General features: G+C 46.1%; 1 protein-coding gene across 7 annotated transcripts in view; it reads left to right on the plus strand.

Moving 5' to 3' along the window:
* BIRC6 (baculoviral IAP repeat containing 6) overlaps positions 1–16,213 on the plus strand; it is a 209,071-nt gene that overhangs the window by 147,418 nt on the left and 45,440 nt on the right. The gene's annotated exons all lie outside the window — the stretch shown is intronic.

Below are 16,213 nucleotides of genomic sequence, written 5' to 3' on the forward strand. Positions count from 1 at the left end.
CACAATCCCTCTTGCTTGCAGGAGACCAGCTGCCAGTACTTCCTGGTAATTGCACCTGGATGTGCCTGGCCCAGTGGGTCCTAACCAAGGGCGACAATCAGAATAAGGCAGGTGTCAGGACCGTTTAGCCAGGGTTTTTTGCAAAAAATGATGATTAAAATGGCCGTATAGTGATTATACCGTTTTTATTTTTTTCCATGATCTCCAGTTTTTAGTATCACATTTGTGTAGATCGGATATTTTGAGCACTTAAACTTCTATTGGGGCAGGGGCTTTGGCATATTTTTTACACTTTTTATGTCCGGCTAGGGGACAACTACTTGCAGTCAGGGAAACAACCACATACACTTAAACCCTGCACTTGCCAGTCTATATCCGCTATGAATTGAGCTTCTGAGCTCGCTTTGTAGCGCCGTGGCCAATACTGGCATACGGGTACGGCATGGGTCGTCTAGGGGTTGAGCATAGAACAGTTAATAAAGCCATCATTTCGGACTTGGTTATCAACTCTAAGCCTTCACTGTCTTTTGGAGTCACATAGTTTGGAGTTATAAGTTTTGGGCTGAGGACAGAGGTCACCCAGGGCACCATGCCCGGTCTGAGCAGCCAGCTGTGATGCCCAGTGTGACCTGACGTCTTTCTATCATAGCCAGCATTCTCTTCTTCTGTGCGATTGGCCTTCCACAGTCCTAAGCATTGCGTGCCAGTGACTGATCACCAGTTGTCCATCCTTCAATACCTTTTGGTAGAAACAAATTTCTGCATACCAGCAACACCAGTCAAGAGATGCTCCGACCCAGTCATCCAACCCATCACCATTAGGCTCCATGCCTAACCATTCCCTCTCATCCTCCTCCTGCCTAGTATATCCCATGCCATGATATTCACATCACTTACCATGTTTAGTTGTAATGCTATTCTGATTGGTGTGCACGTATGTTTATATAGCTTTATGTCCTTTTATGTATGTTATATGCGTTTATGACGTCTAGAGCTGATGCAATGGTCTTACATTTTGCAATCTCTCTAGCACCTTGGTGGATTTGGCCATAAAATTGAACACTGCCTATATAATTGTCTGTCCTCCCCAAGCACTTTGTAAGCAGTGTAATATACATCTACCATGTCCTTATGATAGAGCTGATCAGCGGCTCCTCCACATCCTCAGATTAGAAGTCTTCACCTTGCATCGAAGCCATTAATAAAAAGCTGATGGGCGCTCATTACCAGACGATGGATTGCTCAGCGAGCGGCATAAAGATCCCGTCTCATCTCTCTGCACAACGGCCAACACAAACACCCATCACAGTTGACTTAAGATGATTATTTTATTAAGATCATAAAGAATACATTTGTAACTTTGTTCATCAGTTTTCTTAGGCTTTAATCCACTTGTTAAAGGGATAACAACATAAAAAAGGAAGAATAGATTTTATCAGCGTCTTCACAGCAACTTTTAACGCCATGTTCATATTAAGAGAAAAAATATCTACCACCCTTCATTCCATTATCACATCAGTCAGAGGGTAATTTTAAGAGTTTTACCCGTCACTCCTACTTGCCAGCATTCGGAGCGCTGACATTGGACCATTTTAGCTCCACACAGGAATTCCCCAAGCCACCCAGGTATATGCCCCCCTAGGAATGCCCCAAGCCACCTGGGTGTCTGCCCCCCCCTAGGAATTCCCCAAGCTACCCAGGTATATGCCCCCCTAGGAATGCCCCAAGCCACCTGGGTGTCTGCCCCCCTAGGAATGCCCCAAGCCACCCAGGTATATGCCCCCCTAGGAATGCCCCAAGCCACCTGGGTGTCTGCCCCCCTAGGAATTCCCCAAGCCACCCAGGTATATGCCCCCCTAGGAATGCCCCAAGCCACCCAGGTATATGCCCCCCTAGGAATTCCCCAAGCCACCCAGGTATATGCCCCCCTAGGAATGCCCCAAGCCACCCAGGTATATGCCCCCCTAGGAATTCCCCAAGCCACCCGGGTATCTTCCCCACCCCCCTTCCAATGCCCACTTTGGCTGAGACGTTTATAACCCTGCCCATTTTCTGGTACGGTTCTCGGGATTGTCCTGGCAACATCGTGACTGGCGACAAATATGGTCAATATGACAAATAAGCAGGATGTGCTAAATTCCTCTTTTTTTTTCCCTCCCTATTTCGCTCCCATCATTCATCTCATGGTTTCAGGGAGGTCTGTTCTCATTGTCTCTGCCAGTTGAGTTATGTACATTTACATGTCAGCGAGGAAGTGACAACTGCTCAGCACATTTTATGGCTCTAAAACCTTGTTGTCAGTAGGAAAACCGGACCTATTCCTATGAGACTGCCCCAAGAACCAGAATATTGACTTTCGAAGTGGTCACTGGGCAGAGCGGGTGTTCCCAGTAGAGCTGGGAATAGTAGATCTCAGAAGACCACTTAGGCGAACCACCTGAAATTGTTTGACCTCGCTCAATGTTTCAGAGCTATTACACCTACAGAACGACTGAACGATGTGTAATTACAGCGAACGATCAACGCTGATTTTAGGTCCAGGTCTGAAAATGCGATTAATGATTTCTCATTGGTATATAAATCGTTGCCTGAAAGTACACAAAACGATTATTGTTTAAATCCAAACAATTTAACGATTTTTTGAACAATAATCGGACCCTAATATTTAAGGCCAGAATAAAGTCTGTCTAGGGTAATTTCCTCTGATTGGACATATGTTTATATGGTTATAGTTCCCCGGTACGCTGCCTGTTATCTGGGAACGAGACACCGTTCATAGAGTATTTTGCACTTGTTGAGGATTACACTAATATAGAAGTTACTTACAACAGATTACCGCAATACGTATGACTTTTCCTATATAAAGGAGACGTTGTGTGATTCCATGGTCACCGCTTACACCAGGTAACAGTGCTCTATGCTCAGCGGTAACGTTGGTTTGCCTTTGAGGTGTGATGGTACATACAGTAGCTTAGTGGTTGTCTAGATGATACAGCGGGATCTCATCCAATAGCTGTAGCTTATCTATGTGAGAAAATAACATCATGAAATTTAAGGGAATTGTAAACATTTGAGATTATAAATCAGTTTTTTTCAGTGACTTCCATCACCTTATTTCAGTCCTCTTTGGAACGCCGTCAGTATGGCTCATACATAGAAGGCTGACAGCGAGGGATCCTATGGCCAGTGTCCCAGATCAGGACATTAGAGGGTAGCCAAAGGTGAAGCCGGACTTTAAACCAGATTTATTTGTGAAAAAATGCAGATCAAAAAGCTACATACCGGCACAGGATTGGGGTACCTTCTATGAACGGCTGGGACTTCCCTCTGTACTGTGTGTTTACCTGTAACGTTCATCAGGTTTAGCTTACTTTGTATGCAGATCAGGTGTCTTCACTGAAGCGGTGGCTTTGGATAGAACTCATCCTTGTTATCAGAACCTGTTGTCAGGCAGATGTCCCCCCTGTCACATTGCATGGGTTACTTTCTCCCATGGTTTCATGTTATATGTGTCTGTCTGGTACATCACCTTATTTCCTCTCTCTAGGGGTCGGACTTTATTGCTTCTAAGCAGTATATTGGTGTATTTGGGCACTTAGTGTTGATCTGAAAACATTTACTGTTAAATTTGATCTAAAATTGAAATGTACAAATCCACATTTGATTATAAAAGTCCAAGCAATGTGTATGTATGGTTCATTGTATTGTTTAAGGATGATCAGACCTGAGGGGTACAAGTAGCTCTTTATCTTATGGGTTGATAGCCTGTCTCATCTCATACGCTGCTCTCCGTTCTGCTCTTACGCTGATATTGATAAGACGATTACCTTATGACTTGTGCATCTGTGGCCATTTGCATAAAAAATGCATTTTGGTAGGTCCTGTGTCTGTATGTTTCTTAAAAAAAAACAAAAAACGTATCTCTTGTTATCTTGGTCACCTAACCATGCAAACAAGCTGTTGTGTCCTGTTTGCGTAGCTACGTTCGGCTCTCGTGCCAGAGGGCACAGCTCTTTCACCTCCGTTTTGTTGGCCGCCCATTTAGGATGACGTTTATAAGGATTTACTAAACTACTATAGTAAAGAGATTTCCACTAAAGAACCTGAATCCCTTGCCCTGTTCTGACATAACCATCTTCTAATACATGGCTTGTGATGTGCACCGTATCGGCACGGGTGGAGCGACGCGGACTGTGCTCAGCTGGCAGAGCGTCTTCACTAGTGTACATGGGGTCCATAAGTAAATCATGTAAAGCACCAGCTTCGCCAAACAAGAAGTAACATTTATAAGTTCTGTATTATACAAAGAAAAAAATCCTTATTTGACAATAGGGCACACATACGTGAACAGCATTATAACACCTAGAACCAACCAGCTCTGCGTCCCCGATATACATGACCTGTTAGTAAGCGATATCCGTCCCAAGCATTTATAACAATGGTCCATGTTAGTGAAGCTGGTGCTTTGTTAGAATTGTTACTCGGTGTAATGACTTCCTTCCGTAGTGTCGGAGCTATACGTGACACTTACATGAATGGATGATATGGAGATTGGTACACACTTTGCTAAATTTACACATGTGCAAAAAGTTAGGCCCTTATACCTTACATAGTTCTCATTTACTGATCAGATCCTCTTCTTATCCCCATCTATAGCCCACCCATGGATAACCCCTGACCCTCACCTTTGCCATCTCTAAATGGCTTACATGTTGTCTACCAAGGCCTCCCATTGTACGCTCCTACACCTTGTCTATCATGTTCTTGATGGGAGTAAATAAATCAGTGGATAGAAGGTGCCGGAATTAGTAAAGTGCTTTAGAAAATAATCTATTTGGGGAGAAAAAGAATTGCAACAAAAATCTCATCCAGCCATGGTGGTGCCTGTATGGAAGAAGAATAGATTAGAAATGGAGTTTTAGAGGACGTTCAATGTTTTTTCCCTGTTGAGTGAGTGAGATGCCATAAGATGGACGCGACTGTACAAAGATTTCCTGTATCTTGAGTATTATGGCAGTAACACAGCACTCATGGGCTCGTATAACGTCCGTACACAAGCGATTTCTGCTCATCTTGGCTCGGTACTCCTATCTACATTGGCAAATGCGCTCCATTGCCCATAGTCCACCTAGGCACTTAGCACTGGAATGTATTGGATGGTCGGAGGAGTCTGGTCTTTGAGTCGTCTTATCCCCGGCCATTATTCATGTAATCACTGAGGAGTCCTGCACCCCGCATATAGAGGGACCATCAGAGGGTGGTGTAGATGTAGACAAACACAATGACAAAGAGATTGAGCACAGTCCCTATAATCCCCAGCATGGCTAAGATGGACTCCTCTTTCTCTTCTTTCTCCTCTTGCTTCTTCACTTCTGCTGCTGCTGCCGTGATAGCAGACGTGACCATGTTTCCCAGAAATGTCTTCAGCAATTCTCCGAAGACTATCTAGAAGAAAAAGGATGCAAGAGAGAGATTTTACCTAGCACCTAGCTCGGAGGCCATTGTTTGCATTCATGCAGGTGTTCTAGAAGTTTGAGAAGGAAAGTTATTCGATACTTTGTCCATCGGGAAACGTTCTATTGTTATAGGTATAATCTAGCTATATAGGACTATAAAGGTAAATCTAGGACCAAACGTTTAAGTTTTAGCCAGTAATCTCCGGGTTACTAAGGACATAACAGGCAATCACACAAATGGCCTGCTGTAAGTACTATAGAGTATTAGCCTAAGCTAGACATGTGCAGCCAGTCATCCATTGTGTATTTGTATTTAATGTATAGTCGGATCCCTTGTAGTGGACGTGGCTATTGACATTCTGATAAATTGAGTGCTCTATAATCCATTTGTACACTTGAAATTGAATTGCCAATTAACCCTCTTCAGTGCCGGAGAGGATCGGCACATGTCGTGTGTGTGTGTGTGGGGGGGGGATACAGCTGCTCGTAGCCACTGACTGTGCCCCATCTTATCATTCCTACAAGTGTTAGTTACCCCTCATTACACATTGCTATGCATTCCCCTTTCCCCTCAGTCTGTTTACAGGTTTATCATGTGCAATGTGAAATTGTCAGTGACCATGTCCTTTACGCAGGGACCATGTTTGCTCTGGGGCCAGTAGCGTCACATATGACATGCATGCTGCAGGACATGGGAACGCTGCTTTGTCTAAAACACAGCTGATTAAAAGGCTCGATGGATGACAACTAACACACATACTGATTAATAATGCCTCATTCCGTACATGTCAAACCCGACAGCATCATGTATTCAGATTGTGTCACACAGCCGCCTATGTGGCCATTGTTATATTAGACGTCTCCATTTCATACAGACTCTTCAATGGGTTAACGGGTGAGGGGGGTAATAATTGTGACACAAAAGCAAGAGTAAAGGGTGGTGTGCGTGCACCTGACCGTGCCGCTTAGTTACAGGCAGCCGCCGTCTCCTTCATGATGAATAATTAAACTATCAAGCATTAATAAAGCTTCCTAGTGGGAGGTGTGGGCTGTGTGCTTTGTCTCCATTGCTGAGGGTACTGGAGTTCAGTGTGCTAAATAGAACGCCGGAGCGTTGGCTTTTTGTTCTGCCTTTCCATTGACAATTAGCGGAGGGAATCCTTTTGTTCTGGGCATGCATAGAGAAATGAGAATGGCTTCTTACCCTACTCTGCATCAGGAGTCCAGTGGCATCAGGCATGCTTCTGTGTCCTCCGCACAATGGGAAGCCCAGGATTTATCCTCCAGCACACATGTATGCATGCACTGTCCCTCTCCTTTCCCTCCTTAATAATGAATGGCAAAGAGCAACAAAATTCACGGCCGCTGCTCAGTCTATCATTAATCCAACGATTCCGGGCGACGGGAAAAAGCTGCTACCCTGGGTATTGATCCGCACAGCGTGAGAACAGCTTTCCAAGAGGCTTGTCCTCAGTTTAGATCCAAGTTGGTTTTTCCTCCTTCAGTAGGCAGCCCCCAATGGGTAATGGTGGTGGATTTTGTTTATTTCACGATATAGTTTGATCTTTCATCGACTTTGTGGAATGCCATCCCAGGATTTCCTCCTGTAATGAGACTGTAAGTCACCCATCATTCCGTATTCCCTGTGACATGGCTTTAGGTCCAGAAGGCTGTGCACCTGAGCCCCATGGCCGGCTGAAGGTTTGTGTTTTGTGGCTGGAGTTCCCACCAGGCAGGCGTCACACCTAAGCAGGCATCCGTGGCAGATAATTCCGGGGCATTATCCTGGACCTGGCATCGCTCAGCAGCTAGCCCCAGTAGAGACAAGTGGCCGTGCTCTGGCTTGTGTTACAGTAGTGAGCCTTGACATTGACTAAACCCGCACCTGGCACTTGCAGAATAAAGGAGCTACAAGCTGCCCTCCCAGACAGTGAGTTGCATAACAATGCGCAGCGGCACCATTGTCAGGCCAGGCACATTTGAAATCTGCAACCATTCCAGCGAGTAGCTTGTGCATACAGCAGAGGAGGGGGCTGCGAGTTATCCCCAGTCCTGGAAGCTCTAAGGGAAAGCTGCCTGACACACGGCCGCTTCAGGGCATTCAAGCTGAAAAGCTGCTTCTACCTTTTTTTTGCATCTTTTTTGTTGTTGTTTTTCCATGCTTTGTTACGACAGGCATATTGTTTTAAGGGAGGCGCTGCCTCTTTATAGTCACTCCTTACAAGCTCACCACCCAAATCAGATGGGTCACAGTGTGTGCGTCATCGAGCTGTAACCAATGCTGACGGCCGGAGGGGAACGTCCCTCGAGCATCTGTTTATGGAAAGCAATTATTCCAACTAACCTTCTGAAAATTAGAAAGTATATGTGTGCGTTCGTATGCATGTGTGCGCTCATGGCGGAGACGTCCCCATGCAATCCGCCAATGTGCAAATCACATCCAGTTGGATTTTATTAAAGCCTGATAGAAGCCGCTAATGATTGAGAATCCGAGCAGCGCCGCGACCTACAGTGAAAGGTCATAGAAATCTGCTGACTGGCTTTCCATGAAATGGCTCCATTTTTCACGTGTGAATGTATCCATCTAAATAAGCAATTGAATAACTGCAAAAACCACCGATCCCGTCATACATGTCGCTCGCTAGAACTGGATTTTGTTGGGGGGGTTTGCAAGAGAAAAACAAATTAATTTGCATTTGTTGTTTGATATTTTACTGTGAAATATAGAAAGAGAAAACCTTTAAATAAAATGAATCGGTCGGTGTGTAGTGGGAGCGTGTTTTTTTCTAGGAGACGTAGATTACATAAGATTTATGCCCCATATTTACATGACATAGAAAGCATTGCATTGATGTGCGTTGTAGACAAGGCAGAAAACATCATCCCTCCCTGGTGGGCAGGTGGGGGCTATATCTATGCCTTTGAGTGGAAAGTGAATCCTAATGTGGCAAGGTTGATGGTAACATTGAAGGCGCACCATCCTCCTTTGGTAAGCCTTAGGCCCCGTTCCCACTGAACAAAACTAGCGGAATTCCGTTAGCCTCCCGCTCATAATGGGAGTCTATGGGAGGTGCGCGCTCCTGTTCTGTCCGCGCTGACCTTGGAGTGTTATGAACGTGTTCATTCTTTAGCGCGGACAGGGCAGGAGCAATCGCCTCCCATTGACTCCCATTATGAGCGGGAGGCTAACGGAATTCTACTAGTTTTGCTCAGTGGGAACGGGGCCTTAGCCTGGCTATGGACATTAGATCAGGCATGGGAAACCTTCAGCCCTCCAGCTGTTGCAAAACTACAACTCCCATCCTGCCCGGACATGTGAGATAAGCTTTAGCTTGGGCTGTCCATGCATGATGGGAGTTGTAGTTTTGCAACAGCTGGAGGGCCAGGGGTTTCCATCCCTGCATTAGATGGATGTTGGCTAAACATTTATTTCTTCCATTTCCAACCCCCATTACACACACCTGCATGTGTTTTTACTACAGCGGTGGACAAGCATAACTACCGCCATAGCAGCTGCAATGGGGTCTGGTGTCCCTGTCCTGCAACACATTGGGCCCCCATACTGTCTTCATTTTTAGCACTCCAAGCGAGCCTCCTGGGGCTGCAAATGTCCTTTAACTGCAAGCGCTCCTGACAAGCACCTGCAGTAAGATGTTAGGACTACATGTGATGGGTTTGTGGTCGGTTGGGAGTGGGGGCAATCAATAGTTTCCTATGGGGCCCAGCCATTTCTAGTTCGCCCCTGTGCCGGACACTTCTGGCTGTTTTTTTTACCCTTGGATACAGAAAGATATTGAATTCCAGATGTCAGGAAGAGGGCATCCCCTACCCATCATGTCATTGTACATCTGTGGTGTGAGCCCCCGGTGTGATGTTATATCGGAGGATCGGCCGGTCACTTGCTAGGTGGTGAGGTGGTTGGCCGAGATACAGCCGGACCTTGGAGTGTTATTTCGTGACGCCAGTGCCTGGTGGGCACACAGGTGTGATGGCACGCCTGCTTTTATTTGACAAGGCCGGTGGTACCTTTTTCCCCTGTGGTCGGTGTCCTGCCGGGTTGCTACCGGGTCCCTTGGGGTTATGTGACGGATGGCCAGAGTGGTGTAGTGACCCTCCTGGATGATAGGACCCGCCACCCATAGAAAGGGGAAGTGTCCCAAGGTTACGGTGTGCGCTGTGTTGGTGAAAAGCAAAAAATCACAGCGTCTCTTTAACTTAAATAAGTTTATTTACTAGAAAGTGCTCACTTGCAGTAGGTTACACGAATGAGATTTCTCTTGATAAAGCACTGGATAACACACTTGACAATAGTTGCAGACAAATACCTGACAATACAACAACCGAATCTGTAGTAGCCATGCAGTGTAGGATATAGTCGTGCCAACTGAGTAGTGTACTGAGTGATACAGAGTGGCAGAGAGAAGGATGCCGTGAGAGTCAGCTAAAATAGTACTGTGCTCTGCTGGGATGTTGGAGGATGAGGTAGAATACTTAGAAGAACACCTCTGCCCGTGTATTGACCTTGAATAGTCTTCACACCACCTTATGCCCAGTAGACTCGGCTGAACCTTCCTAGAGGGGTGACACAGGCCCCAGACCTTGTTACCTGGGATGAGCAGAATTCTGAGGGTTCCCTGCTGACACCCACACTGCGAGATAGAGTTCCTAGGCTTATTGCAACTTTGCTCTATCTGGATCCGTTCCTATCTCTTTGGCTAAGTTGTGGATACTGTCCTGCTGTTACGTCTCCTTGTCCTCGGCGTAGGTTGAGGTAGTCTCTGGCTTATCCTCTCCTAAGAGGGGTTTAACACTGCATAGTGCTGTGTAGCGTTACTGGTAAGAAAGTTGTTGGAGGTTACTGTCTTACGTCTGTCCCATACGGGGTACTAGCTAAGACTTACTTAGTAAGAGCCAGGGCCCAGATAGGACCACTGTAGAGAGCTATGTAGCTTGCGTCCTTTCTCCACAATGTCTAACACCAAAACCCCTTGCACCTCCTCCACCCATGTGACTTACTTCCCTAGCGTAACTAACGTGCGCTGTGAGTGGGTGAAGAGCGCAATAGAAGAAATGAGGAGGGAGCTGATAGGAGAGAAGAAAAAGATTCCTACTGGTCTACAGATTAGTGTAACACATGAAGAAAGAATAACCCTTTACATCCCTTAGCTGTGCGGCTTCCAAATACACATATATAACACAGTGACCTCTAATGGCAAAACTTCAGTACTACTTTCATCACCACACAAGTACAATAAGGGTGTATATAACTGTAACGCCCGTTGTAGAACACCACACATCCCTTCCCGGTGTCCCTGACTGAGGTCGTCACTAGGAAGTGCTGTGCAGGAGGACTGTGCTCCTTCTGAATGCGGCTGGGGTGAGTGTGTCTGTTTTTTGTCACCCTGGAATATACTGATGCCCTTTATTATCATGCAGGATGTTTTACTCTGCCCTGTCGTACCCCCTATGGTTAGGGCAGCAGTAATCTGCTTGAGCGTTGCCTTTACGTGGTAGAATTGCTGGAATATAGTTTATTTTTTGCGTAGTTTTTATGGTTACCGTTCCAATTTTAATGGTGCAGTTGTTTTTTGTACAAATCCAATATTTTTCTCACCACTGGCCGTTTTTTTAGAATGTTATGAAAGGTTGCTAGGATTGGCCGTAACATAACAGTGATGGTCCAACCCCTGGGATGGCGGCCAGGTTTGCGGATAAGTGGACACTTTCCTTGCATGTTGGCGCCTCTGCCGTCCCATCATGGAGGTTACGGCACCTCAGTGCACTGTCACCTAAAATACTGGCAAAACCCTCCGCAGGCGGCCATAGAATTCTTGTGGACCAAAACAGTCAGGCGTGTGTAGCTGCAAGCATACAACGATGAGAGCAACCGTCTGCCGTACGTATCGGCCGCGTATCAGCATCAGAGGGGCATAGCCTTGGATTTCTGTTGCAGATTTTCACAATGCACCCATGTGTGTGTGTGTGTGTGTGTGTGTGTGTGTGTGTACATGTGTGTGTGTGTGTGTGTGTGTGTGTGTGTGTATATATAATATATGTATGTGTGTGTGTGTATATATAATGTGTGTGTGTGTATATATAATATATGTATGTGTGTGTGTGTATATATAATATATGTATGTGTGTGTGTACATGTGTGTGTGTGTGTGTGTGTGTGTGTACATATAATATATGTATGTGTGTGTGTGTGTATATATAATATATGTATGTGTGTGTGTATATATAATATATGTATGTGTGTGTGTGTGTGTGTATATATAATATATGTGTGTGTGTGTGTGTGTGTATATATAATATATGTATGTGTGTGTGTGTGTGTGTGTAGTACACATACACGCATGTACACACTAAAACACACCTCCACTCCCACTCACTCACCTGCACAGACTGATGTGCTAGCTGTAATGTATAGTGCCATAGGTGGAACAGCTAATGTGAACATCTGCAAATAGCCAAATTCAAAGGCAAAATATATACTGATACACATCCATCCAAGAGTGACTGGCCCAGGTGTGACTGTCGTTCTGCATTCATGCTTTGTATTCCGAGACATGTTTAGTCTCTATAAACCCTCGGTTTTTCCGCCTGCTCCTTATTCGCTTGCATTAGCGGTTGATTGATCGTTGAACGGCGTCCGCTTGTTAGAGATCACTTGCTCTTCTGGCTGTTCATCAAAATGGCAGCTGCAGCCTCCTTGGAGAGCAAAACCACTAACATGAAGTTGCTTTTCTTAAGCTGGCCGGCTGAAGTGATTCATAAAGCTGTGATCCTCGGCCGTATCCCACTGGCAGGAGGTGGTCGGGTGGCGGATACCTCCACTGCTCCATCTAGGAATTCCCTCTAAGATGCATCTGTTTCCTTCATCCCTTTCCACCATAATAATAAGACAGTCCCTGTTATAGGTTCACAGTCCACCCGGACGGCTTGTTAGAGCAGAAACTTGTCCTCCAGAGCTGCTACTCTTTGTAGCTGGGAACAGGAAATTGTATTGGAAGGTGTGAATTGGGTCTTACTGTAGTTCTGTATTTGTGTTATGTTGTATGTCATGGCAAAGTTGCTCCTGGGGAAAACTGGCATTGTGGAGACAGCGGGCAGTGGAGGAGGCTGGACATACAGCTAAAATAATGGTCAGATACAGTGCTGTATGTCCTGCAGGAAGTGGTGTATTCTCTACAGTCTTCCAGTACGTATCAGCTGCTGTATGTCCAGCAGGAAGTGGTGTATTCTCTCCAGTCTGACACAGTGCTCTCTGCTGCCACCTCTGTCCATGTCAGGAACTGTCCAGAGCAGCAGCAAATCCCTATAGAAAACCAACCCTGCTCTGGACAGTTCCTGACATGGACAGAGGTGGCAGCAGAGAGCACTGTGTCAGACTGGAGAGAATACACCACTTCCTGCTGGACATACAGCAGCTGATAACTACAGTATATTGCAGATTTTCTTGTGTTCAGTCGCTGTTGATTCCCTTATATAATGGTAAGGACAGTGGCTCGTTCTCGTCTGTAGTTGGTCATCCTGAAGCGTGACCCTGACATGTATATCCATTTGTTGGCTCTCCTTTTTGACCTTACGTGCTTGTGTTACCTTTATTGACCACATTTTATTAGTATTTCTGCTAAATAATCAAATTTATGTGAAATCAATCCTAAGGAAAGTTACTTTTGATGTTTCTTTGGGGCTGGGTAGTAAATGTTATTTACAGCTTCTATCCTAATGACACCTCGCAGCTCCCGCATTGACCTCTGTAATGACCTCCAGCAGGACATGTGGCCTCCGTGCCCGATACAGGGACTGCTGGGATGGGGATAGTAGGGGGATTTCTGGACGCTATTGGCTGGCGAGGGGAGAGTCAGCATTATAGGGGGTATCCTTCCATAAATGCATGAGCACATAGTCAAGTTACAGAAGAGACCTTGTGCATGCCGAGTGACCCGCAGGAGGAGACCAGCACATTGCTATTCATATTTGTTGGATTTAGTAGAACTCGTAACTAGTCATCAAGCATTAGGAAAACATGGCCGCTTTCTTCCAGAGACAGCGCCCCTCTTATCTCCAGGTTATGTAACTCGGTCCCATTGAAGTAAATGGAGCTTAATTGCAAACCGCACCTGACCTGGAGGCAAGAGCGCTACTGTCTCTGGGAGAAAGCGGCCATGTATTTCTAACGCTGGATAATCCCTTAAAATCTCTGATACTAGTAGATGTTTGAGCTCAGCTTGAGAGGTGTGATTTAGCCCAAAGACTATGAGTGCATTACCTATTTCTCGCACCTGTAGAAACCAGAATATTTATTGGAGCCTGGGATGTGTGTGTGTGTGTATATATATGTATGTATGTGTGTGTATATATATGTATGTATGTGTGTGTATATATATGTATGTATGTGTGTGTGTATATATATATATGTATGTATGTGTGTGTATATATATATATGTATGTATGTGTGTGTATATATATATATATATATACACACACACACACACACACACACTTATTTTCGGGGGGTATGGGATATGTAAATGTACCAACAAAACAGCAATCACTGAGCTCAGGGACATCAGTGAAGAGAGTCTAAGTACTCACACAAGAGTCTCCACTGATACATTGCCCCTTATAAATTTAAAGAGAATGGACCATCAGGTACGCTCTCTTTAAAAGCGCACATGAATCAAACAGCGTCGGCACGGGGAAGCCGGTGCCACAGTCCTTTTTTTTTTTTTTTTTGAACCGCGGGCTGGTTCCCGCGTACAGCGCCATTCTATTCTTGTTTACTGGGCTGGAGTAAAGCACTGGAGGCAGGACAGCCCGCACCCAGTGGGAGCAAACCCCCGCCCCTCCATTAGAATCAATAGAGCTGCGTCATGGAGGGACTGGGGCTTCCTCCCACTGGGTGCAGGCCGGCCTGCCTCTAGTGCTTCACTCCGGCCCGGTAATCATGAATAGAATGGCCCCGTACCCGAAACCGGGCCGCGGTTCAAAAAAAGGACTGTGGCACCAGCTTCCCCGTGCAGACGCCGTTCGACTCATGTGTGATTTTAAAGAGATTACCTGATGGTCCATTCTCTTTAAGGCTATGTTCACACGACGTGAGAGACCGGCCGTTCTGTGACCCCGGCTGGGTCACGGAGCGGCCGGTCTCTGCCCGGATCATCATGGCCGGTACTTAAGTACCGGTCGGATGATCTTTTCGGCCACAAAGCTCTGATACGGGCGCATCAGCGTGGGCCCGCGTCAGAGCTCCCCCCTGCACACTATGAAGCAAACGGCCGGAGCCGCTCGCTTTATAGTGGGAAGTGACAGGGTTTCCTACGGCCGCAATTTATTGAATTGTGGCCGCAGAAAACTGACATGTCAGTTATTTCCGGCCCTGTACAGGATCCCGGCCGCAGCGTATACAATGTGTATACGCTGCGGCCGGGATCCCATTGAAAGTAGGGCATTGTTCCACCGCGCCAAAAGTACTTTTACGTAGTGTGAACATAGCCTAAATGTCCAAAAAAAAAGGTTCCGTGGAGCCTCAGTTACGAGTCTTAAAACATGGAAATAGCCAGATATCCCTCCAGGGAAGGGAACAGTTTTCCAAGGTGGGAGAACACCAAACCACCCTGATATGTAGCCCCTTAAGTCCCACCTGATTGTGCCAGGCTTTGGTAAACCCTTGTCATGTCGCTATACTCTCCACAGAGTTGGACCTTGATGCAAAATGGGCCACCCTGGTATTTCCCTATTTGTGTTCCAATACTCACAATCGAGTGGGACTTCTTATGGCCCTATTCCACGGGTCGTCTAGAGGAGCAATATCGTTCGTATTCGGCCGATATCGGCCGCTACGAACTATATTCTTCCCGTGGAATAGAGTGCAACGATCAGCCGACATCGTTCATATCGGCTGATCGTTGCAGTCGCTTGTTTTTCAACATGTTGAAAAACAAGCGACTGATATAGCAGCGATCTGCTGCCGTCGCTCCGTTGAATAGGAGCATCGGCAGCAGACGCTGCTGTATCCTATGGGCTGCCCAGACGATCAGCGATCCCCCGGGCAGCCCCCCCAGCAGCTCCCCGCCGCCCCTCCCGCACTCACCTGCTCGCTGACGCCGCGTTGAATAGCGGCGGCAGCGAGCGGGGAACGAGGAGCAAACGAGCGCTAATAGCGCTCGTTTGCTCCTCCAAACGACTCGTGGAATAGGGGCATTAAGGAGCTACGTATCAGGGTGGTTTGGTGATTCCTTCCCGGTGTCTGAAGAATTACTACTATATAGTCACGTCTTAGAGGGTCCTTGCTGGCCGCTGTCTGTAGCCTGGATGATGGACTCTATTGTATAGTCTCCAGAAGTACAAATTACCAGCTAATCTGGATCCATCAAGGAGACGCCTCCCAGGATCAGCAGACGGCTGCTTAATATTCTGCCAGCCACATTCTAGATATCACAGCGCTTCATGTTAATTCAATAGGCGTGCTGCAGAAGCGCCTCCAGATGTAATGAATCTTCTGGTTTGAAATAACAATGAAATTGAGGAGGCAAATGCCGCTTTGCTTTTTTTTTTCTTCCCTATTTTACTTTGCCTCTAGGAGACCCAAAAGACCCTGTAAGCCGCCATCTTTGTGCCATATATTGCACATATACAGATTAATGCAACCATGCTATTAAGGCTGAGTGTTTTTGTTCTGTTTTTTTGGAGCGTGTTTTTTTTTTTATCTCATTTTTATGTAGAAGATTCATATTCAGTCATGGAGATTT

Source organism: Dendropsophus ebraccatus, chromosome 15 (assembly GCF_027789765.1).
Source record: "Dendropsophus ebraccatus isolate aDenEbr1 chromosome 15, aDenEbr1.pat, whole genome shotgun sequence".
Taxonomy (NCBI): Eukaryota; Metazoa; Chordata; class Amphibia; order Anura; family Hylidae; genus Dendropsophus; species Dendropsophus ebraccatus.